Consider the following 27740-nt stretch of genomic DNA (forward strand, 5'->3'; position numbering starts at 1 on the left):
TGATAGTAATTTAGATTGGGAAATATTTTGTTCACTAGGAGTCGAGTAGTGCCGATTGTCGGAGCAGAGATTCATTCCGATCGTGACAGTCGTTTTACCTCAAGATTTTGGAGGAGTCTACAAGAGGAATTGGATACCAAGTTGTGTTTGAGTACAGTTTACCATCCGCAAACCGATGGTCGGAGTGAACGAACGATTCAAACATTGGAGGATATGCTGAGAGCATATACCCTAGAATTCCAAGGTAACTGGGATGAACACTTACCTCTAGTAGAATTCTCCTATAATAATAGTTTCCACTCAAGCATTAAGATGGCCATCATGTTGGCTTTGTAGGGGGAAAAGTGTCGAACGCCATCATGTTGGCTGGAAGATGGGGAAAAGCAGTTTATGGGACCTGAAATAGTCCATCAAATTGTTGAAAAGTTGAAAGTGATAAGGGAAAGGATGTTAGCTGCTCAAGATCGAAAAAAGAGTTATGCTGACAAGAAAAGACAATCGATAACCTTTGAAGTTGGAGATTCGGTTTTACTTAATGTCTCGCCGTGGAAGGGACTTATAAGATTTGGTAAAAGGGGAAAGTTGAGTCCAAAGTTTATTGGACCATTTAAAGTTCTTCAGAGGATCGGGAATGAAGCTTACAATCTAGAATTACTGGAAGAACTGGAGGGTATTCATAACACCTTTCATGTGTGTTATTTGAGAAAGTTCACGGGAGATGTGCCCGACATAATTCCGATTTCTGAGTTAAGGTTGGATGAAAACAAGAGGTTGATCGAAGAACCTGAGGCAATCGTTGATCGTAAGACTATGAAGTTGCGACGCAAGATGGTTAATTTAGTGCTTGTGCACTAGAAACATACGAATGGACCAAATCTCACCTGGGAAACGGAGAGTGACATAATGAGTCACTACCCGCAGTTGTTTGGTGATATGTGATTCCGGGGACGGAATCATCCTAAGGGGGAGAGAATTGTAACACTCGTGTTTCTAGCCTAGGCATTTATATTGAGGTGATAGTCTAGGTTAACCTTTGTAACTCATTTTGAAGAAATGAAAAGGAATTATGTGAATATTATGTGAATTATGTGTTTTATGCTTAATTATCAGGGTTTAATTAATTAAGAATAAAAACAAGCGTCAAAATTAAAGTGTGAGATAAGCCCGATATCTTTAAATAAAGTTGTAGTGGTCGAAACAAGGATTTCGGGGATATAAAGAATACCAAAATCCGAGTTATAACGAAGAAGTTATGACCTGTCGAAGTTTCGCGGCAGAAACCGGCACAGTGCTGAATGTCGTAAAAAGTGAGTTTTTGATAAACTACTTTTTAGCCTTAGTGATCTAAACGAAAGTCGTAGTATTCGTTAAACCGAGAAGTTCGATAAAAAAAGCGCCCAAATCTGACTTCGTATGAGGAAGTTATGATTTTTTGAAGTTTCAACTTAGTAGTAGACAGCTAAAAAACTCGAATTTTAGATCGAGCGATTTTTAGCCGACACAACCTAAACGAGAATCGAAGGTCTCGTCATTAGTAACACAACGGTAAAAAGTCTGACGAAAACGGACGTCAGATGAAGAAGTTATGAATTTTTAACGGATTTCCTGTTCCGGTCTGTTAAAAATAATAATATAAAAATTAAAGTCAAAATTAGCCGACGAAGTCCAAACGAAAGTTGTAGAGCGTAATTTTACCTACACGTGCATATAAAGAACGTTAAAAACAGAGCTCGTATGCGAAAGTTATGGATTTTAGAAGTTTTTGCACAAAAACCGAGAAAATTCGCATAGGTGGACTTCGGCCACGTCACCCTCGCTCAAAACGCGCCACGTGTCCAAAAATGCTGCTGAGTCATTCGAGCTGCTGAGTCATCCGAGCACCTGGCCTTATCCGAAGTGGTCCAGTAGCGATGCGACACGTACCCTCTTAGCACATGTCCGAACCCTCGCAACATGCCACTGATGCCCCTACTTCGGACCTAGACTTCGGTCCAATCACAGACTGACAGCGAACCCCTCGCATGCGCAGACCATGTGCGAGCCATGTGCGAGCCCTCCCTGCGAGCCCTCGAATCTGTGACACGTGGCTTCTTCTCAGTCGTCCGATCAGAAGCCTCCCCCTATAAATAGAAGGGTGCGAGACCTCCCAGGTATACTTTGGAAAATTGTCAATTTTAGCCCCTAAACCCATATTTCTTTCATCTTAACATCCCCCGAAGCCCCGATACTTATTCCAAAGCCCAGAATACTCCACGAAGTGCCCGAGAAGCCCGAAAAATTTATCTTTTCGGTTTCGAAGCCCGACCTTCGCAAAGCCTGGTTTCTCAACAAAACTCCCGGTTTTATTAGAAACGATCGTTTTAAGCAACGAATTGCTGCCCGATTATCATCAAATCATGTGAGTGTGTAGTCACTTTCATCTTACACCTAGATATGGAATATTTTCTATAAAATACGTGCTATGTGTAATTATATTAAGTGTTTATTTGAGATGATTGTTGAATAGATGTGTTATACAAGTTTTAAACTGTATATATGCTTTTTATCTACAAAATATGTTGGATAGAACATGGGTAGATGAAATAGTTGATGTGTGTTAAAATGGAGAGAGGCCTCGATGTTGTTGTTGTTGTTGTTGTTATAGTCATCTAGCGGAGTATAGATGACGACCACGACCCTTGTAGACAGTCCAGTGGAACACTAGCAGGTTCGCAACTTGTAGGTGTTGATGAACTAAATGTTCATTGGTGTACTGCATCCCCCTCATGGTTGACTTTAGGACGTGTATGGCTGAGGAAACCCCTTAGTAGTAGTTTCCATCCCGATGATATTCCTTAGGCTAGCTCCCTTGTGATAGGTGTTTAGGGACGTAAAGTGAGGACAACGGCAATGGGTAATCGGGGTTATTGTTGATTGGTGAACATAATTAGTATATTATTAATGTGGGTTGAAAACCCTATATGCTCACCAGGCTCCCAAGCCTGACCCACTCAGTTTTTATGATTATAGGTAGTGGACCCCGAGCATAGTCGGAGGATGAGGAGAGATTTTTGATTATAGGCCAGTAGTTGTAAATAACTGGTGAAAGGCTTATAATGTCTTGTTTATGCTTTTGATCTGTATCGGAACATGACATCCTGAGGTTTTGATATGAAATGAAACTATACATTTCTTAAAGAAGGTTTTGATAAACTTTATCATGTTTTGTTTTGGGGACCAATTTCGTAACATCTTTTAAAAAGATTTCTCTGATTTTATTTTAAAAAGCATAAATTAAATCGGTCTTTTATGGCTGAGAAATTAGGGGATGTCACAGGCTAGACGCTGGTTGTAACATCCAAATCTAGGTATTTCCTTTTTAAGCCCTTGATATAAATTATTTGGCAAAGAAGACCCTCCGTACGTTGGGCATACGTGTATGTATGCTCAGCGTACATAGGCGCATTTGACCTGGTAGTTGAGCCTCGTATGCGAGGCGTACGAGCATATACGTGGGTCGTATGTGGCCAAAAGACTAAAAACCTAATTTTCGGACTTGATCCATATTTAATCTCATTTATGACCTTTGGACCTTATCCATTATCAGCCTCCACACCTTTAAACGTCCCTAAAAACCCTAGTTGCCATTAGAGGTGATCTTTGAGCTTGAAGTGACATTAGTCTTTTTGGTGTGTTGCAAGAAGGAGAAGTTGGTGAGCAAGCTTTGGACGTGGTTAAGCTTCAAGATCCTGGATCTACATCATCTTGGGAAGCTTTTGGAGGTAAGAATCTTGTACCTTGTTGATCCTTTTGCTAGATTGAGTTAGGGTTTGTTCATAATCTCAATTTTGGTCCATTGAGTATCTTTTGTAAGTTTGGTCAACTCTAGAAGCTTGTAATGTTAGATATTAGTCCTTTTGGCATGATAGAAGCATAAAAATGTTATCTTGGAGGTTGTTATGGAACCATGCATGAGTATAGGTCTTTAAATTAAGTCTTAATGGACAAAATGGGATGTTGGGCTCCCATAAGGCATGTAAAGGCATAAAGTTGCCAACTTTATGCCTAGGACCCTTTAAATGACCAAGATCTAGAAGTTTATGAAGTGGCTGCATGGATTAAGTACTTAATAGTTTAATAAGCTTAACAATTTAGTACATTGGTCGTATTAAGTTGTACGATGCACGTTCTGCCTGAAGACCGACTACACTAAGCGTACTGAAGATGTACGCTGTGCGTACGCCAAGTGGGCTGATTGTCGAGTTTGGAATTTTGGACTTTTGGACCTTAACTAGTTATGGGCCTTGACCTGTTTAGATTAGGTGAGCCTAATTTCCTATTGTGGGCCATGTGTGTCATGGTTTGGGCCCTTTGGGTCATGGGGCCCGTTATTGTAGATCGGCCAAATATGGTTAGGTCCATTGAGGGATGGGCGTAATGGGGCATATTCTAGGAGTTGGACTTAGGGTTTTGGCCTATGTCTTGAGTTTGTGACCTAACCCTAATTAGGGTAATTTATGTATATTCAGTGTGCGTTTTTTGGATTGGTAGCCGAGCAGTCAGTATTTACCAACAAACTGAGGTGAGTCTTCTCACTATATCAATGGGTCGAAGGCACCAATGTCGGCCCATTACTTGGTATGCTGAATGATAGTTGTCTATGTGTTTGTTTGACTGGAAGACCTTAGGGGTAACCCGTGGCACTTTTATGGAAGACATTGGGGTAACCCATGGAATGGAAGACCATGGGGGTAGCCCATGGCACTTGGATGTTAGACTGTGGGGGGTAGCCCATGGAATTTCAGGGAAAAGACCATAGGGGTGGCCCATGGCAATCATATGTATGTTGTGTGGCATTTTGCGATTGTTTGTTATGTGTATTCGGGATCTCACTAAGCTTTTGCTTATAGTTTGTATTGTGATTTCAGGTACTTTCGATACTAAGGGGAAGGGCCCGACTTGATGGCGCTGTTGGGTTTGAGCTATATGAACATTCCTATGTGCACATACAAACCCTAATGCTTGGATCTAGGTTTCTCTAATTGAACATGCAATGTATCCAAGACTTTGATTGATAGATCTAGTATAATAACACAAGAAAACAGATCTAAAGGATTACCTTAAGTTCCTTGCTTGAATCTTCTTGTCCTTGGAGCTTAGAGTCACAAATGTCACTCCTTTAAAGGCTTACAAACACCAAATTAGCAAGAGGGTGATTAGAGAGAGAAGGGAGAGGGCAAGAAGTCGGCCAGGGTTTCTTCAAAGGCAAGAGTGCTGATTTCCTTGACCCCATGGGTCTATTTATACTTGTGAGGCTCCTAGGGTTTCACTCTTAAACCCTAATTGGATAACTTAGGCCCTAAGCAATCCAATCTCCATATGATAAGCCTTGGACGATTTCTAGGCCTATCGTAACCCTAAAATCGTCCACCCCTTATCCATAAGGGATTATAGCCCAAAGTACAACTATCATACAATTGACAGTTTATGCCCTTTTATTTAATTAATCTCTTTAAGTCACCAAATTAATTCCTAACTAATTTATGACTTATATTAATCAAATAACAATATTATTATTCCTTATATTATTCTCATAATATATTAATAATATTTCTTCTCTCATTATAAATCATCCTGTCAAGTTGCTATGGTGAAGGCAACCCAAAAGGACCATGCACAATCGGGTCAAATACTTGCCTAATATAGTTGCAGCCTTAGACACTATTCCAACAGTCTCCCACTTGGATAAGTCTTGTAACTATACAAGCATAATCCGATTAGCAATCATAGCTCTCAAAGACGCTGTCAAACTCTGATCTTATCAATCTTTTCCTTTAGATAAGGGATCGTACAGTCCTCTGTTTAGATATCATGTGGACAATTCTATGGAACCAATTGTCCAGCGGTTGGTTTCTCGATCTCAGATTTATTTGACATAGAACTTAATCGAACACATCAATTCAGTTCTGACCGGGCCCGACACATAAGTCAAATCAAATCATCGAGCGGCCGAGATATCGCTTTTACCCTCTTAGGATAAAAGTAACAGATAAAGTTCGACTTATATGCATTTACTTATTCATTAATCGACTATACACAACAATGCGTTTTATAACATCAATTTATTGATGCAGTTTCGCATTATCAATGTACAATCAATTAACAAATAACAAACCATATATCTACGTTTTAAGACCATATGTGTAACACCGTAAATTTCGAGACAAAATTTTCATTTAAAATAATCATTTTATTCTTAGAACACTTGTTTAAAATCTCATTCATAATCGAATTACAAAACATAGCTCCATTTTCACTTGCATAGAAAAACCAGGATCCTCCAAAATATGACTCTTTCTCTGGTGTGTACAATCAAGCCGGTGCCGTCCCGTGATACTGAAAGAAACCTGAAAACAACATAACACAAAACACCGTAAGCACGAAGCTTAGTGAGTTCCCCAAAATACCACACACATAACACATATAAGCCACTCGATGCTATAACTCTATGGGTCCGTGCACCCAAACTATGTGAACCCTCAGGTTCTAACTCTGTGAACCTTCCGGTTCTAACTCTAGGAACCCTTCGGTTCCAACTCTAAAACATGCACAACATAAATCACATAGAAGTAATGCAGTACAACACATAACATACATAGCATACAAATACTCTGTCACATAACTCTGGTTACCTACTCAAGGTAAAGTATAGTGAGAAGACTCACCTGGCAAGCAGAAAGCAGATATCTCCATACTTGAATCTCGAACTCGCCATCGCCTAACACGTAAGGCAAAACTCTCATGACTATAACTCTCAAGACTAGAATCAATCCTCTCAATGCACCCTCTTAAGGGTAAAAGACTATTTTCCCCTCTCTTGGCCCAAAGGCCACATTGCTGACCAAACCCTAAAAGTCAACGGTCAACCCTTGGTCAAAATCAAAGTCCTCAGTCAAAGTCAACCCCTGACTGACCCTACTCGCCGAGTCAACCCTATGACTCGCCGAGTTCCTATAATCAGAACTTCACTCAATCTTCGACCTAACTCGCCGAGTCACTCCGAGACTCGCCGAGGCCAACAACTCTAAGTCCACTCGCACACAACTCACCGAGTCATCCCTTGACTCACCGATTCTCGACTCAACCAGGAATATCGGGATTCTGCGACAAGACTCGCCGAGTCCAAGAACAGACTCGCCGAGTCCAAGACTATCATCAACCTACTCGCCGAGTTGTTCATACAACTCGCCGAGTTCCAGGCCATCTTCATCCAACTCGCCGAGTTGTTCTTCCAACTCGCCGAGTCCCAGCTCATCTTCAAGCAACTCGTCGAGTACACCCATGTGACTCGCCGAGTACCACCGGTCTGAATCCATTCAGAAGCATTCCAGGCCATGCAATTGCTCCAAAACATAGATCTAGCCTCCTACCACTCATCCATCACGTAAAGTGGCAAACTTTACGTGAATCCAAAGAGATCTAGGCCATTTGCACATTGGGCTAGGGTTTGGGACATGAAAGCTTCACTAAACACTCCAACACAGGGACTTTCATGTTCTCTGATTCTTCTCCCTTCTAGATCTGAGGTAGCAACCTCAGATCTAACCTCTAGACTTCCCATTTCATCCATAGACAAGTTCCCACAAACCCCAAAATGAAGAAACAACATAACAACATCCCAAGAACGAGATATTACCTCCAAGAGATGCCCCAACTGCAATGTAATTCGGATCCAAGCAAAGCCCCTTGCTCCAAGCCTTCAATCTCCCAAAATTCCTTCAACAATTACTTCTCCAAGCTCCAATCCACTCAACAATGGTGCTTCACCGCGATTTAGGGTTTTCTGGGGCTTTAAGGGGGATAAAGAGGCTGGGAGGAAAACATAATGTTCTTTATATAGGGCTCAACCCCGAGAATTAGGGTTTTCTCCAATCAGCGCCTACTCGCCGAGTCCTCCTCACTGACTCGCCGAGTCGACTACTTAGCATGCGACCCAGTCGCGACTCTACTCGCCGAGTCCATCCATGGACTCGCCGAGTCACTCTTTCACAACTTACTCTTTTAGCCCTTCAAATCTACTCTTGATATTTCGGGATGTTACAATATGATATTATCGTCTTGCGATCAACCTTTTCATCAGATTCCATAAGGTGATTCCAGCAAGCGCGGGTTTGTTCCAATGCTCAAAACTAGTTCATAAGCACTCATGAACATTGCAGCAACCTTTTGCTATGTCTAATACCATTTAGACAATCTACACACCAATTCATGACAATCTTCATTCATACCCACTTCCATCATATGAACGATTGTGGATTATTTGAATAATTCGATTATTCTAAATAAACTCAATTATTCTGGAAGTCAAAACATGCAAAGTGAAACAATAGTTGAACAATTAACATAAGACAGTAGCTTTACTTATAAATAATACTCCTTTATTTAATCATCAAATGTTAATTACATTTATCTATTACAAGTTTCTAAAACTATCTAATCCAATCTAATATCATCTCTCAGTCCAATACTCCTAGCATGCTGCAAATGCTTAACCCTACTCAGTCCCTTCGTAAGCAGATCTGCTGGGTTATCTTCTGATGATATCCTCTTAACCACGAGTTGTCCTTCTTCTACACGATGTCTAATAAAGTGATACTTTGTGTCGATATGACGAGATCTACCATGATCCCTTGGTTCCTTGGTCAAGGTAACCGCTCCTTCATTATCACAGAAAATTTCCATAGGCTCCTTTATGGTAGGCACAACTCCAAGATCACCAATGAAGTTCTTCAACCATATTGCATCCTTTGATGCTTCGCTCGCTGCAATGTACTCTGATTCGCACGTTGAATCAGCTACAGTTTCCTACTTGGAACTTTTCCAAGTCACTGCTCCTCCATTCAGGGTAAAGACCCAGCCCGACTGCGAACGGTAGTTGTCCCTGTCGGTCTGAAAGCTAGCGTCACTATAACCTCGCACCTTCAAGTCATCACTTCCCTTGAGGACTAAAAACCATTCCTTGGTCCTCCGAAGGTACTTAAGGATATTCTTGACCGCAATCCAATGGGCTCTGCCAGGGTTCCCTTGATATCTACTAACCATGCTCAAAGCAAAGGCTACATCAGGGCGAGTACAAGTCATAGCATACATGATTGAGCCAACTGCAGAAGCGTATGGTACTCGGCTCATTTCTGCTATTTCGGCTTCGGTACTCGGACTTTGAGTCTTACTCAAATTGGCATTACTTTGTATCGGTAATTCTCCCTTCTTCGAATTTTCCATACTAAAATGTTTTAGTACTTTATCTAAGTAAGTGTTCTGACTAAGTCCTATTAGTCTCTTACTTCGTTCTCTCACTATCCTTATTCCCAAAATATAGGAGCCTCTCCAAGGTCCTTCATAGCAAAGCACTTCCCAAGCCAGGACTTAACCTCCTGTAGTGTCGGGACGTCGTTTCCTATGAGTAGTATGTCATCGACATACAGAACGAGGAAGCCTACTATACTCCCACTGGCTTTGACATATACACACGATTCATCTTCTCTTTGTACAAATCCAAACTCTTTGACTTTCTCATCGAAGCAAAGATTCCATCTGCGAGACGCTTGCTTAAGTCCATAAATGGACTTCTCAAGCTTACACACTCTATTTGGATGCTTCGGATCAACGAAACCCTCTGGCTGAGCCATGTAAACATCCTCAACCAACTTCCCATTAAGGAAAGCGGTCTTGACATCCATTTGTTAAATCTCATAATCATGAAATACGGCAATAGCTAGCATCACTCTAATAGACTTTATCTTCGCAACTGGTGAGAAGGTCTCATCATAGTCAACTCCTGGAGTTTGAGTAAAGCCCTTCACAACTAATCGCGCCTTATATGTGTGTACGTTTCCATCCACGTCGGTCTTCTTCTTGAAGATCCATTTGCACCCAACGGTCTTACGTCCGGGCACATTATCAACCAAATTCCAAACTTGGTTGTCATACATGGATTGGATCTCGCTGTCCATTGCCTCTTTCCATTTCGTAGACTCCGGGCCTGCCATGGCTTCCTTATAGCTATTAGGTTCATCTAGATTTATTAGTGTACCATCACTAATATACGTGTCCCCTTCGGTAGTAATATGAAAACCATAAAACTGGGGTTGAACTCTAACTCTTTCGGAACGTCTAAGAGGTAAGGACTCGTCAATCGGTTCAACCGGAGTTTCCTCCTTAGGTTGAGTGCCAGCAGTAGAGGTTCCTTCATCAATCAATTCTTGAATCTCTTCAAGCTCGATTTTCCTCCCACTGTCTCCTTGGCTTATGAGTTCTTGCTCTCGGGAAACTCCTCTCCTCGCAACGAAGACAACATTGTCCTTCGGTCTATAGAAGAGATATCCAAAGGATTTCTGCGGGTAGCCGATGAAAATACATCGCTCACTACGAGGTTCGAGCTTGTCGTGAGTATCTCTTCTTACGAAAGCCTCGCAACCACAAACGTTTATATGTGCTAACGAGGGAGCTTTCCCTGTCCACATCTCGTGAGGAGTTTTGGCAACCTTCTTAGTAGGGACTCGGTTAAGGATATGGGTGGCAGTCTCTAAGGCATACCCCCAGAACAAGATAGGTAGTGAAGCACGACTCATCATAGAGCGGACCATGTCTAACAAGGTACGATTACGCCTTTCTGCCACAGACTGCGGTGTCCTAGGTGGCGTCAATTGTGAAACTATTCCACACTCCTTGAGATAGTTGTGGAATTCAAGACTTAGGTACTCTCCTCCTTGATCGGATCGAAGCATCTTGATTTTCCTGCCCAACTGATTCTCCACTTCATTCTTGAACTCTTTGAACTTTTCAAACGTTTCTGACTTTTGCTTGATTAAGTAGATATACCCATATCTACTATAGTCATCGGTAAAAGTCACATAGAAGCGGTTCCCATCCTTTGTGGTTGATCTAAAGGGTCCACATACATCGGTATGTATGAGGTCCAATAAACCCTCACCCCTTTCACATGTGCTAGTGAAGGGTGACTTGGTCATCTTTCCAAGTAAACAAGACTCGCATGTGTCATCTTCCCTAAGGTCGAATGACTCCAACACTCCATCCTTTTGGAGTTGGGCTATGCGCTTCTTGTTGACATGTCCAAGACGACAATGCCTCAAGGATGCTTTATCCATACTATTGGAAGAATCCATGCATAAAACATCATTTCCTAGGTTATTTAAAATTATAACAGTTTCATAAATTCCATTACATGACATTGTTTCAAAATATAAGACATCATTTAGATAAGCATAAATTGAACCATTCTCATTATTAAAAGAAAATCTAAATCCTTGTCTAAACAAACCATGAAACGAAATGATGTTTCTTGCCTTTTTTGGCGAGTAGCAACAATTATTCAAATCTAAACATAATCCATTACTAAGAACTAAAGAATACACTCCAATCTTGGTCACAGGCGACGATCTTCTGTTCCCCATGATTAGATTTATTCTTCCAAGCTCCACATCCCTATTTCTTCTTATAGTCCCTGCAATTCAGAACAAATGTGGTAACCACACCTGGTATTGAGGACCCAAGAAATAGCATGAGATGAATCATTAGATTTAATTGAGTAAATACCTGCGAAAGACGGCTTGATCTTTCCTTCCCTTATGGGTTGCAGGTATTCTGGGCAGCTTCTCTTCCAATGCCCTATTTTGTGGCAATGGTGGCTCTCTGCCTCCTTTGGGTTAGGGTTAGGCTTGGCAGGATCAACTTTGGTCCCACTAGAAGAGGAACCATCTCGGGACTTTCCCTTGCGGTGGCTCTTAGATGGAGCCTTCCTCTTTTTGCCTCTTTCCTGCCCAATGGCCAAAACAGGAGCAACGGGTGGATTGGGAGTGGGTGCAACAAACTTGTCCTTGAGGTTGCTCTCAGCAACCCTAAGGAGACCTTGGAGCTTACTTAGGGTGACCTCTTCCTTGTTCATGTGGTAGGTCATCCTAAATTGGTTGTAAAACGGAGGCAAGGAGTGAAGTACCATGTCGATAGACAAGTCTTCCCCAAAGTCGACATTCAACTTGCGAAGACGATCGACATACCTTTGCATCGTTTGCAAGTGTACGGTTAGGGATTCACCATGTCCCATTTTAGCGGAGATCATGTTAGTGAAGATCTCGTAACGTTCCTGCCTCGCGTTTTGGTGGTATCTCTCCAACAAGTCTTGGTGCATTTCGTACGGATACATGTCCTCATAGGACTTTTGGAATTCGGCGTTCATTGTGGCTATCATGATGCAATGAACCTTCGTCGCATCACGTTCATGAGTTTCAAAAGCAGTCATTTCAGCCGGAGTAGTGATTTCTGGGTTGATCTTCTCGAGCTTCTCATCAAGGACATACTCCTTGTCCTCGTAGCGAGCAATCGTGCGAATGTATCTTATCCATTCGCTAAAGTTTGTTCCATCAAAAGTCACCTTTTCGCAAAGGCTCATCAATGTGAATGAGCTAGCAGCAACGTTGTTCGCGTTCAACATTTACAAATAGAAAGGACAAAGATTGATTAGAATTTAAAATCCCTAATTATCACCCAATGAGAAAAATTAGGGCTAGGATCCAACAACATTATTTACATATTAGAAAAGGGATGCCGTAATCCAACATGCAAACAATTTGAAGGTAAGTGAATGAAGATTCACTAATTCTCCACCATGAAAACCTAACTTTAAGTTCTAAATGTATTGAGAATTCCTAGGTTTCGATGAGATTCATTGAACTTCTGAATGGCATGTTTAAATCTCGATATGCCCCTCTCGTTTGTGACTGGGATACCGAGGATCACAAAGTGGGTGTGAATAACCATGCAAATCTACACGGTGCCTTCATTGTAACAATCACCTATTCGATGTGCCGGTAACCACACACGCTCCATCGAACTATGAAAAACAATGAATCACCCTTTGCCACCTTTGCTTAGAACCAATTAGTGTGCCGGTAAACCACACACGCTCCACTAACTTCTTAGCAAGGGTGCAAAGTGTAATTTCATGGGATTGCATCAATTCACTTTTCCTAAAGTAACTAGGATTGGGAATTTGAAAAACATGTAGTTACTTTATATTTAATATTATACTTTTAATGAGGAGATAAAGTTGCCCTATCCTACCCGTTCGACTAACGACCCTCCACCGATCAAGCAAGCGGTGGGTGAGAGTGTACACCCATTAAACGCCATTTTATAGGCAGCAACCTTATACTTACCTTATAGACCGACTTCGTGAATGAGGCCTACTAACGGTAAGACTAGCATTTTAATTATACATATATATATATATATATATATATATATATATATGTGTGTGTGTGTGTGTGTGTGTGTGTGTGTGTGTATATATGTATAAATTGTCTAAATTAAACTTTTAATCACAAAACGTAAATTTCAAAACTTGAGGACAAGTTTTAAACTTTTCAAAACTTAAGGGATCAAATAACAAATAATCCAAATTAACATTTAATCACATAATTATCCATATTTGATTTATTTAATTATTTCTTGCAAAACAATTTACCAATTTAATTAAAATAATCAATCAATTATCACATAAGGAAATTATTATTCAATTTATTGGTAATATCTTTAATTAGGTCAAGATATACTAAAATATATGTTAAAATCGGATTTATATTGACCCATTAAGATAAAGGCAAGTTTCCATAAGATAAACAACAAGAAATCCCGAACTTAGCTCCCTCTGACGCTCGAACTCGCCGAGTACCACAATGGACTCGCCGAGTTGAGGCCTACTCGCCGAGTACCTCTATGGGACTCGCCGAGTACCACTATGGGACTCGCCGAGTTCATCAGGCAGAAGACAAAAATCAAATTTAGCAATTAACAAACAAGCAACCAATGCATCAATTCAATAGAAACCAATCAAGGCTCTGATACCGCTATTAGGTTTGAGCCATATGAACATTCCTATGTGCACATACAAACCCTAATGCTTGGATCTAGGTTTCTCTAATTAAACATGCAATGTATCCAAGAATTTGATTGATAGATCTAGTATAATAACACAAGAAAACGTATCTAAAGGATTACCTTAAGTTCCTTGCTTGAATCTTCTTGTCCTTGGAGCTTAGAGTCACAAATGTCACTCCTCTAAAGGCTTAAAAACACCAAACTAGCAAGAGGATGATTAGAAAGAGAAGGGAGAGGGCAAGAAGTCGGCCAGGGTTTCTTCAAAGGCAAGAGTGCTGATTTCCTTGACCCCATGGGTCTATTTATACTTGTGAGGCTCCTAGGGTTTCACTCTTAAACCCTAATTGGATAACTTAGGCCCTAAGCAATCCAATCTCCATATGATAAGCCTTGGACGATTTCTAGGCCTATCCTAACCCTAAAACCGTCCACCCCTTATCCATAAGGGATTATAGCCCAAAGTACAATTATCATACAATTGACAGTTTATGCCCTTTTATTTAATTAATCTCTTTAAGTCACCAAATTAATTCCTAATTAATTTATGACTTATATTAATCAAATAACAATATTATTATTCCTTATATTATTCTCATAATATATTAATAATATTTCTTCTCTCATTATAAATCATCCTGTCAAGTTGCTATGGTGAAGGCAACCCAAAAGGACCATGCACAATCGGGTCAAATACTTGCCTAATATAGTTGCAGCCTTAGACACTATTCCAACAGGCGCATCATTCACTCTCCACTGTTTTACGCACTTACTAATACTGTTACTCTGATAATTGAACATGTTTAATTGTAATGGAATTTTGGAAACAAATTATAGATTTAATTTCCTTTTTGAAAATGGTGAATTTTATTTGGATTTTGGGCTGTTACACTGGTCTTACATATAATTTCCAGGTGACACCACCTAGTCTTTCATACATATGCCAGGGGCCACTACCTAGTCTTCCATGAAAGTATCACATACACAACTAGCATTAGGGTTGTTCACTATTCGGATAAAATTGAATTGTCCAATTGGACAATTTGTATTGGACTATTTGGTTCGGATATTCAGATCTTTGGATTGGTTTTCAACAAAACTGAAATATTATTTTGGATTTTGGATTGGTTTTGGTTTATAAAATAAGAACCGAATAGTCCAAAAAAATCGAATAAACATTTATTATTTATTTATTTATAATATATATCTATAATTATTTATTAATTTTGTAATTTATTTTTTTAAATAGATTCAAAACGTTTCACCCGATAAAAAAACATTAATAAGTATTTTCTCTCAAAAGTTTTCTATCTACAAAATATTTAACTATAATATATCTTCTTAATAATTGTTTATAAATTTCAAATCACAACTAAATAATTTGTTTTCGCGTTTTGTGTAAAGTTGGGTAATATTATAATTATATGTCATTTCAAAATGTTTCGATTTTTGAAAACTGAATTATAAAAACTGATCCAACCGAATTGTAATTAGATCAGATCAGATCGGATTTAAATTTAGTTTGGACTATTTGGATCCATGTTTTGAAGATTGAAATCAATTTGGATTCACTTGATTGGATCGGATCAAACCGATCCATCCAAACAAACACCCCTAACTAGCATCCTACATAGTATAGTGAGAAGACTCACCTTGTCAACACATTCCACAACTAACAGCTCTTACAACCAACGAGTGGGTGCTAAACACCTCCTAATAACCACACAAGGAAAACCCATTTTATCTTCTAAAAGATAGAAATTTGACAAAAAGTCAAACCATGAAAAAAGTCAACAATCGAAGTCAAAATCAATGTCAATAATTATCATCAGCAAGCCTCTACGTCATGACCTCCTTGTGGCCACGTCGTGAGCACAAAAGGCCAAAACAGTCGAGATGATCCCCAGTTGCCACATAGTGGCAGTCGGAAGGCCATACCGTGGGAATTGGGACTAAACAACTTATTGGATTAAGTTGTTTTCCTTCATCCTTACGAGATCTAAAGCTCATATCTGATACCCCCATGGTCTTGATGGATAAATTTTCCAACTTTATCCATTAATACATCCCTACAAGTCAATATCCTTAAACCTAGGACGTTAATGGCAACTTAAGGCATAAAACCAACCATTAAGCACTAAATCCTTAAGATCTCAATTCCATAATTTCTAGAAGGGTTTCCTACTTCTAAACAACCATAAAAATCATTGCTTTATGGACATGCATGTCTCTTCTTGAATTAGGTCAAAATCATGAAGAAATGAACTAAAACTTGAGTATGAGACCAAAAACTCCAAGGAACCATAGATTTAGAACATATAATACCAAAAGGACCTCAAGGATCCATAAAGTTTCCAACTTTATGGGATCCATTCCTCCAAACTCCCACATCATGAAAAAGGGGACAAAGAACTTAGATCTAGAAACATGCAACCAAAAATCTTGAATCTTGGACACTTATAAAGGTCAAGAATATGCACAAGAGGATGATGATGAAGTTTCTTTGCTGGATCAACACACTAGAACACCTTCTTTTTCTTCTTCAAGATTCAAAAGCACCAATATGGGCCAAGAATCACCAAGGGGGATTAAGGTTAGGGTTTCTAAGTTTTGAGAGTGATGGAGGATGATGAGGATACCCTAATCCTTGGGATAAGATGCTTAAATACGAGAGAACCCATAAAATCATGGGCTTAGGCCATAACAGCTGCCATGCCGTGCTACTCGTTAGATGAACGTGCTCCATATTGGCATGTCACATTGTGAAATCCATATGGTCTCATTGTGACACATGATTTTTACCAAAAACTATGCCTTTGACTCCTTTATGCCCTATACTTATCCAATCTGGAAAACGTGTATTAAAACTCTTACCCACTTAAACTAAATTTTGTCCTAGAAATCATTCCTTACAACCTACTCTACTACACGAACCGACCCCATCTGAACTTTCCTGATTGCAAAAAAATAGAACTGAGAAATCATCTCACAAAGACGACCACCTTCCGATACAGCTACCAAAACCCAATCTTAGCGGAAATCACATGCCTCGATGAAGAACGAACCTTAACTCGCCACCACTTTAACCAACAAAGAAAAAGTTATACTACTCTGCCCACATTTGATAACCTTATACCATTACTGACTTCTATACAGACAAAATCATTCAACCCATAACCAAAATGACTCTAATCTGCAACCTGAACCGACAAAAAACCCCTCAGACCCTAAATTATCACACTGATAACGGGAAAGCAGAATCCCTAACCATTCGTTGATGTCGATAACCTTGCTCTCGAATACGAAAGCGACTCCCAACACGGGTCTCAACCATCGGTGCCATACCAATAAATACCTTGCATCCCACTAACCAAAAATTTGCATACTCGATCTATCCAAGATCTCCTAATTCCATGCTGTCCTACAAATAAACTGGGATGCAGAATCCCTGACCGATTGCTGAAACTGTCAACCTCACACAAGGTCGCACCACGAGACTCCAAACAAGAGTCTAACTACCAAAGGATATCCTATCCTACCCGCTAACACGGCTCCAACAATCCTTCAATCCAACAAAGGATGACTTAACCAACCAACCCACAAACAATAACCAATCTTACACACTTCAGGTGAATGCTACAGGCCAAGTCGTAGTCTTACACCACATTCAGCCCGAAATCGGTCTACTATCCAACTCAATTATATGAATGTTGTAGCCCTCCCACAGTCTGACAACTATACCCACATTTGCCTATCTTGACCTAATGATTGCTATGGCCATACCAAAGTCTGCCAACACTCCCAACGCCGCTTACCTAAACCTAGTGAATGCTACGAGCCAACCCATATTCTTACAACCCTTCCATAACTACCTATCAACCTGGTGAATCCTACGGGTAACCCTATAGATTTACAACACTTCCACCACTGCCATGAGCCCAACCCATTGTCTTGCCAAATATCCACAAGAATATCCAACCAAAATCAACATGAGCCGAAACTCCAACCTGCTAAACCCCAATAAGCATTCGGTTCATGCTTTGAACCCTAAAGCCTTCATCACACAAGAACAGGCGGAGAGATCCTCACACAACCCTCAACCTGAAGCTAGTCACAAATCCAAAATAAGTCACTGCAGATGCTTCACACCCTAGGATGAGACAACATGGATCCTCAACATTTGCTTCCCATATTACAACTAACAAATGAACAGTATTCCTTGCATAAGATTCAACTCAACTCGCAACCAAAATTGGCTCTCCTTTTTTCCATCGACTCAACCCAATCTTGCACGAAGTAAGATTCCATAATGAAACAATCTTGGGTACCAACACTCGAAATCAGGGTATACACTTCACTAGACTCGACGAAAGATCAACACACCCAAAACACTTTCCACTGATACATCTTCGAGGTCTTTAAACAAACTCAACTGATGACAAAGAATGAATAAACCACTATCAAAAATGGATAGATGACCAATAAAAAGGTCCAATTACTATTGAACAAAACCCATATGGATACACATCAACTACACCCTAAAGGAATGAACCTAACAAAAACTAATCCTATAATTGTGGTCTGACCAATCCATAATTATCCTAAAATCATGAAGGATCTGTACAAATTCTGAATACAATAACCCAATATCCTTACACTGCAACTTCCTCGGACCCATTTCACTAAAACCATCAAAATCAAATCAGATGCTGACCCTTCAAGTAGAACACCCAGTTCTCCCCCACTTAGGGCTCACTCTATCATTGACCGACGTCTCCCATGTCAACGCCTAAGACCGGCCCAACGAAATACACTCTAAACATGACTCTTGGTATGCAAAATGGAATATGATAATCCCTCAAAAGATAATAACCATATAATTATAAAAGAAACCCTAAACTTTAGGTGGAAAATTAAACACCTCGAACATTATGTCTCACAAAAAATCACATATCATAACATAAATGATAAAAAAATAAGAAGGAAATGAATACGATACGTACCACCACCAACATCTAGCAGAGCCCGGGCTTCCTCGACCTGCAACTGTTACGCTCGTATCCTCGTTGTTAGAGCCTCCATTATGCCCTCACGGCCATCAGTAATCCTCATAGTAGCTAGAGCAGGTGCCCCTACAGCTCCGCTCGTCAATCTCGTACAATCATCCTTCTTTTGGCCGACCTAGTTGTAGTGATAACAAATCAGACTCAACCCATGGGAACAATCCCTGCTGACATGATCAATCCCAATGCACTTAAAGCAGCCCATACCCTTAGATTCACACACCCCATCTTGTGTTTTCCCGCACTATCCACAATGGCCCTGACCCTTATGGCCTCTAGCTCGCGAATTAAAAGTCTTGGGCTTCTTCACAGAGCCCTCCACTGTCTGCACCAAAACTGGCTTCCACTTCGTCCAAACCTCTAACTCAATCTCCTGCTCTTAGCGTCTAGAAATCATATCCTCCGAGGTCTTGCAGCTCGATAGGCTCACAAACTCCCGAATTTCATCCCTCAACATATCATGGTACCTTGTCATCTTCATTTCCTCATCTGCGACATACTGTGGGACCAGCAAAGCCCTCTCCCTGAACTTGGCGGTGATCTCGTCCACAGTCTTTGTCATTTGAAAAAGGTCCTGAAACTCCCTCGGTATCTGTTTCACCTTAGTGGCAAGTGAAAATCTACACGAAACCTCGTCACAAAACCAATCCACGACATGGCCACAACGAACTCTTCTCTGAAAAAATGACCAACCTCCTCCTTCCAGTCATGGGCTCCATCCCTCAAAAGGTAAGATGCAAATCCCACATTTGATCCCTCAGGGCAGAAACTAGTTTGTTGAGCATTCTCCATGTCATCAATCAACCACCTACTAGCAATAGGTTCCTTCTTCCCGAAGAACTCTGGGGCTCCGCAAGCCTTGAATTCCGAAAAAGAGAGAATTCTTACCTCAATCCGAGAAGTCATAATATCTGCACGAAAATCCCCAAGCCGCTCATCCAGTAGCTCCATAATCCCATCCTTGACGGTACCAAACATCACAGGATCGCCTCCAAAATATCGTGAACAATCTCAGACGTAAAAAACTTATGTATCCTCTCATTAATCGGCTTAACACCAGAACCAGAACCTCCTCCACGAGTTCCCATCACCATACTGAAAAGAAACCATACAAATGATCAAAATTTTTCCAAAGCATCCTCATTTTACTGGCTTCTTAGAGTTCTCGTGACTTTCCTTGATTCAAGTACGAATCTTGTGTTTTCGGTAGTGTGGGCCAAATACTACCTTCGACACCTATCCATACTTTCCTCAAGAATCATCGTGAATCCTCTAAGTCACCTCCTTATAATGATACTCCGAAAACCCACTAAACAATGTACCATTCACACTAAAGCACTTCCTAGGCTCTCATAGGATTCCCACCTCACCTTGCCATCAGCTGCTGAAAGGCTCCTACTAATGTCAACTAACTACTTCATGAATACAATTCCCACCTCACCTTGAGCTCGGTTGATTGCACGCATCGCACCCCTTTCTTTGTAAAAATCTTATAGAAATTTTATTTTCTTTCAAAAAATATTATCAATTCCCCAGTTTGAGTTCAGACACACCCGAGAGTGTGCCCGAATCCCTCAAACCAAGGCTATGATACCAACTTGTAACATCCCGAAAATACCAACAATTTTTTTTTTCATTTTTAAACCATAAAATCCGTATAACCATTTGTTCAAAACCAATCAAATTCATACAACCATTTGTTTAAAACCATCAAATCAGAGTAATACTTAATGGAGAAAAGCCATCAGTGGATGTTGTATAGTAAAATCGGGCCCCTCGCTTTGGAAGTGGAAGTACCTGAAAATGTTTAAACCATAAAATCATAAGCACAAAGCGTAGTGAGTTCCTTAAAATACCACATAACATAGATAGGATAGAGCATGCTATGGGTCACCGATAGTCTTACTGTCCCCATCAGCCATGAGCCAATCATGCCCTGTTCTTGCTACACTAGGAGCCAAATCCTGGTCTTATGTACAAATTCCAAGAGCCATCTCCGTATATTCCATGCAAGCATCAAAAAGACGACTAGCATCCTACATATATATGTCAGGGTCAGACCCTATTCTTGCATATAGTTGTCAGGTGTCACCACCAGGTCTTCCATGAAAGTATCATATAGAAAATTAGCATCCTACATAGTATAGTTAGAAGACTTACCTTACCGACGAAGTCCATAGCTAACAGCTCTCACAACCAATGAATAGGTGCTAAACACCTCCTAATAACCACACAAGGAAAAACCTAAGTCTACCTTCTAAAAGATAGAAATTTGACTAAAAGTAAAACCATGCCAAAAGTCAATAGTCAAAGTCAAAGTCAAGGTCAATAATTGTCATCAGCAAGCCTCTACGTCGTGACTTCCCTATGGCCACATCGTGATCACAAAAAGCCAAAACAGTCGGGATGATCTCCATGTGTCACGTCGTGGCGACCAGAAGGCTACGTCATGGGAACTAGGACTAAACATCTTTGTAACATCCCAAAAATTCAAATAAAAATTTCATTTTTAAATTCATTCCAATCATACGATAATCATATCAAAACAGTCGAAAGTATATCATAGAAAAATAATATCAGAGTACAAAATTCCAAAATCACTTTTTGCGGAAAACATAGGTGGACGCAATGTGATTAGGCCGGGCCTTCCCTTTCGAGTTGGAAGTACCTGAGACATAAAATAAAAGCTGTAATCACAAAGCTTAGTAAGCTCATCTAAAATACCCTATACCACACATACATAGCAATCAAGCATAATTAGGTCTATTTCACCCCCTTCGGTATCTTTCAACCGACATTGGGTCTATTTCATCCCCTTCGGTATCTTTCAACCAGTACTAGGTCTATTTCACCCCTTTCAGTATCTATCAACCGGTACTGGGTCTATTTCACCTCCTTTTCAACCGGTATTGGGTCTATTTCACCCTACAGCTAAGCATACAATCATAGCATGAAAATGCCATAGAGACAACTATCATCCTACTAACATAATCTAGTGGGTCGACATTGGTGCCTTCGACCCACGAGTATAGTGGAGGAAACTCACCTCAGACTGAAGATGTCAAATCACACTCGAGCTATTGAATCGTGAAATCCTCTTACTAATTCACAAATAATAAAACCTTAATTATAATTTAGGTGAATAACCCAACCCTAGAGTTCAAACCCTAAATCGCGACTTCAAAGTAAAAGGCTTCTTAGTCCTTGCATTATTGGTCCTAACCCACCAACGCCCAATATAATTAGTGCTAAAGCCTAAAAGATATTTCATGGCCAAAATAGCCCCAAGTCCAAAGCCCTATCACAGAGAAGTTGGCAGCCCAACAAGGATCCAAAAATCATAAGCCCATGGTCACCCGAATTAAAAAGCCCAAAATGTCCCTCGGGTGAGTACGCTCAACATACCATCAGTACATTTAGGTATGTCTGGCGTACATTGCAACTGGCCAATTCCTCCTTTTAAGATCTAAATAAGTTAATACCTAATGTCTAATTTTAGATCTACACTTATTAACACGTATTAAGTCATAAAGTTGTAAAATTTATGCTTTTGCATGCCTTAATGGGACTCAAATCATGAATTTAGCCTTCTATCTCTCTTAAGTGGTCACCAACTCATGCATGGTCGAGTTCTAACCTCCAAGATTTGATTTTTCTAACTCCATGCACTCCTAAGTGTTCAAAAGGACAATTCAAATTGTCTAGAGTAGTCCATACTCCATGAGACTAAAGTTTTCGGAACAAAACTTCTAAATCTACCAACAAAAAGAGATCTAAGGAAGGAACCATCAAGGTAAGAACTTTTTAGCTCCAAAATCTTGCAATGAAGAAGATATTCCTGGATCTTAAAGCTCCAACACTAACAATGTTCCACTATCGAGTTCCATCTTCTTCAAGATTACAAAAGAACACTTGAAAACTCATAATAAGCTCAAGAACACTCTCAAGATGGCTAGGGTTTCGAGATTAGATCAAAAAGGCAATGGAGGATGATAAGGTGAGGGGTTTGAAGGACTTAATGAGCTTAAATAGGGTGCAAACCCTAAAAATTAGGGTTTGCCCCGCATAAATAGGGTACACCCCGCCTCATGCAATCAATGGAGTATGCATGGCGTACCATGTGTACGCCCAACGTACTTGAGCCCAAAGTCCAAACAAAGGAAAAATAATTGCTAAGAGTTTTACACGATAATTCAGGACGTTACAATCTTAAAAGGATTAAACTGCTTTCCTTTATCCTTAAGAGCTCCAAAGCTCAGATCTGATACCCCTAAGGTGTTGATGGATAAAGTTTCCAACTATATCCGTTAATACATCCCAATAAGCCAAAATGCTTAAACCTAGGTCCTTATGGAAACATAAGGCATAAAGCCAACCATTAAGCACTAAATCCTTAAGATCACAAATCCATAATTTCCAGAAGGGATTCCTACTCCTAAGCCACCATAAGAATCATTTCTTTATGGACATGCATGTCTCTTCCCAAATTAGGTCAAAATCATGAAGAAATGAACTCAAACTTGAGTATGAGACCAAAAACTCCAAGGAACCATTGATCTTGAACATATAATAGCAAAAGGACCTTAATGATTTATAAAGTTTCCAACTTTATCGGATTCGTTCCTCCAAACTCCCACATCATGAAGAAAAGGGACAAAGAACTTAGATCTAGAAACATGCAACCAAAAATCTTGAATATTGGACGCTTACGAAGGTCCAAAATATGCACAAGAGGATGATGATGATGTTTCCTTGTTGGATCAACTCACTAGAACACCTTCTTCCTCTTCAAACTTCCAAAGCACCAAAATGAGCCAAGAATCGCCAAAGGGGATTAGGTTTAGGGTTTCTAAGGTTTGAGAGTGACGGAGGTTGAGGAGGATACCCTAATTATTGGGATAAGATGGTTAAATTCGAGAAAACCCCTAAAATCATGGGCTTGTACCAAAACAGTTACCACGTCATGGCCACCTTACTGTCACATCATGCTACTCATTAGATGAATATATTCCATATTGGCTCATCACGTCATAACCTCCTTATGGTCACGTCGTGACACATAATTTTTCCCAAAAACCATGACTTTGGCTCCTTTATGCCCTATATTGATCCAAAATGGAAAATGGGTGTTACAACTCTCCCCCGCTTAAATTAGATTTCGTCCTCGAAATCATTCCTTACAACTTACTTTACTACACCAGCCGACCTCGTTTGAGCTTTCCTAAATGCAAAAATTAAACTGAGAAATCATCTCATACAGATGACCACCTCCCGATACAAGTACCGAAACCCAATATTAGCGGAAATCACATGCCCCGACTGATGAGATTTGTAATCGAGTTTAAGATCAATTCAAGTACGAATTCAGAAAGAAGAATAATGATGAACACAAGAGTAAATATAATATTTGTTCAGCTCATATTATGCTTTTGATTTTTACAGAGTACAAAGAATAATCTGTAAAAGACTGAGTGAAAAGTTCTTCTACTCACTTAGTACAGACACCTATTTATAGGAGAACAAAAGCATAATAAAATACTAAGGACTAAACATTAAGACTATTCATTATAATGCCTTAGTAAAAATAACATTACATCCGAAGACACTTCTTACAAAGACAAAAGATACTTCGTAACAACCTAACTAACACTTCGACATATTACAACATTTAAACCCTAACAATCTCCCCCTTTGGAATAAAGGTCGAAGTCTTCATGAAGTTAGTAGTTGAACGACATACATCAGCACTCTTCGGATTTCCATGTACCAAGAGATAACTTTCTTTATCTCTTTCTTGTCTCCTTCTGAGTTCTTCTTGCAATGATTCATACGAACAATTAAGTTCGTATATCGTGAATTTGAATATCTCTCCACTTCAGAAGTTTGAAATAAGAATCTTTTAGCTCTTCCAACTTTGTCTTTTCCTGCAAAAACAATCCCCAATGGCTTTAAACATATTTCACCGTCTTCGTACTTTTTCAACTCAACTTGCTTCTTCGTAGGTGCCATTGGTGCATTTATGTCGAAGCCTTTAACAGTAGCAAGTTCGACATCAGTTTGAGTTAAGCACTCAAAATAATTTTCCAGAAATATTTTTATGTGCCTACACCCAAGACTGAAAACATCTGGTTCTGTTTCTTGGAGAAATGAAAATGACTTGTCTTTAAGTATCAAGGCAACGTTGATGAGATCATAAGTGTTCATCAAAGGAAAGTCTGCCACAGTAAACTCTTGTAACTTTCCACTTGCTCTTGTCACAATATATTTCGGATTTTGAAACTTTCCTTCAAAAATGACATCCCACTTTATAGATATCACCTTCTTGATCTTCTCCAAGAACCAAACTTCTTCTTGAGCCTTTGCTAACACAGCATGAAATCTTATCTTCATCTTCTTTCCCTCTTCGATATCCATAGACTTTGTCTCAACCTTGAACTGTGGCATAACGAACATCATTTTGTTGATCGGAAAATCAAGTTGACCAAAATCAGTATTTGTCACCACAAAGCTTTTCTTTGGAATCTTTTCAAAAGAATACATGTGATCGAACATCACCCTGGATTCTATTGTTTCGTAATTGTATACTTTCAAAGGATCACCCTTATCAACATTCGAACCTTCCAGAGCTCTTTGTCTCATTATACTTTCAACGTGCCTCATTTTTTCAACCTCAGCTGCCACCTCAGCTTTCTTCTCTTTATTAGACTTCTCAACCAAAACTCCTTTTCCCTTGTCTTTAACATTCGAAGAAGCTATATTCTTTGATGAAGAGACATCACTCCGTTTCCCAATTACAATACCTTTTGCAATAGGTTTTGAAATTGGAATAGTTGTAGTCACAGTCGAAATGACTGGAGCAGCTAAAACAATTGTTGGCTTTACGACCACTTTCGAAGGATACACTTTTCCTACCACCTTCGTATCTTCAGTTGTCTTCTCATGTTCCCCAGCCTTTGCATGACCAAACTTTTCTCCCCCTTGCACCCCTGTGACAGCAGGTGGGGCATCTGATACAGTTGGTAAAAGGCTTGATATACGAAGTAGTGGAGCAAGGTGTTTGTGTAGGATGGCTTCGAAATGTGTGAATTTCTGAGAAAGAAATTCTTGAGAAACAATTGGAGAGGTAGATTTCGAAGACAGTTCTTGGAGTTCTTTCAACAGTTTGACCAACTCTCCAAAATTTTGTTCTTCTTTGGCTGAAAGAGAGATCATCTGAGGATTCATTTGTTCGAACATTTTAACACATTGAACAACCGCATCACAAATAATGTCGATCTTCTGATGTGCTGATTCATACCCTTGTTGAATATGCTGAACCTCCTTCGTCATTTCTTCACGAAGTTCGCGAATCTGCATGTTAACATCTTCACGAACTTTCTTAACTTCTTGTACGAAGAGCACATGACGCTCCTTCGTAACAGTCTTCAAATCCTTCACCTCCTTCATAAAGTCAGACCTTAGAGAATTTATTCGATTCTCTGTAGAACTATCATTCTGATCAGTCTTCTCAAGAATTCGGCTTTCAGAATCACGAATTAAGCCTGATGCCTTCGAAATAACCCTGCCTTCCATTTCCTTCATTATGGAATCAACTTCCATGATGGTAATTCCAGCACTTCCCACATCAGCTTGAGATTGCAAGATAGAATTCAATTTTGAATTCAAAATCTTGAACTGCTTCATGGTCATCAGCATATGATCAGGGAACTCTTCTTCAGCTTTATCAAACAGAAGAGCTTCGAACATTCCTCCAAAACCTTCGTTATCAGTTTCATCATCAACGGCCATGGTTTCAGCAATAGGTGAGGATGGATTGGGTGGATCAGTTGATTGTGTTGAGAAGATAGTGGTGAATGGTTGATCCATAATTGATTGAAATATTGGAGAATCAGTTGTGGATGTAACCTAAGGTAAAGAAGTTGGTTCAATGAGCTTTACATCAGCAGGCTTCGAAATATCAGTAGACTGAAGGATCTCTACTTCTTTAGGAATTTCATCTTCGGGAGTCTCAGGAACTTGATCCACTTCTTCGATTCGTTGGGACTTCTTTAAAAATTTTGCCATATCTTCAGCCCTTCGTTTCTTAGAAGATGGAGACACTGGAGCTGGAATTTCTCGAACTGTGACCCCTTGATGTGTAACCTGTGTTTTCTTCACCAACTGAGATTTTCTCTTGATTTTGATTCTTCGAAAAACACCCGTCTTCGAAGGAATCGTTTCTTTTGATGGAGACGCTTCGATTACTGGTGTATCAACCACTGAGGTTAAAATAGGGGACACCTCTTCGACAGTACCAGATGTAGCTATTGGCTCTTGATTCTTTGGTTCTTCTTTCACCCCTTTTTCCGAAGACCCAACCTCTATCTTCTTTGACTTCTTCGACTTCTTCTTCTCTTCATGTTGTAACATACCAGTAACAACTGTTGTGTCAATAGATTGCAAATATGACACCAACACATCATTCGTTGGATCCACCTTTTTGAGCATTGCATTCGGAATGCGAGCAATTGTTGTAAAGATAGCCGGATCATCATGCACCTCCTTTGGACTACCATACATGTGGAAAACGGCTTTCTCTTCGTATTCCGGAACTTCGATTTTCTCCTTCTGATAGACATATTGGACTATCAGACTCCAATATCGTGCACAAGAAATCCCCTTCTTAGCACTCGTCTTCGAAATGCTTGTTAAGAACTCTGTCCATAATTGTTCAGAGTAATCGACTTGCAGATCATAATATAACCC

Source organism: Lactuca sativa, chromosome 4, assembly GCF_002870075.4.
Source record: "Lactuca sativa cultivar Salinas chromosome 4, Lsat_Salinas_v11, whole genome shotgun sequence".
NCBI lineage: Eukaryota > Viridiplantae > Streptophyta > Magnoliopsida > Asterales > Asteraceae > Lactuca > Lactuca sativa.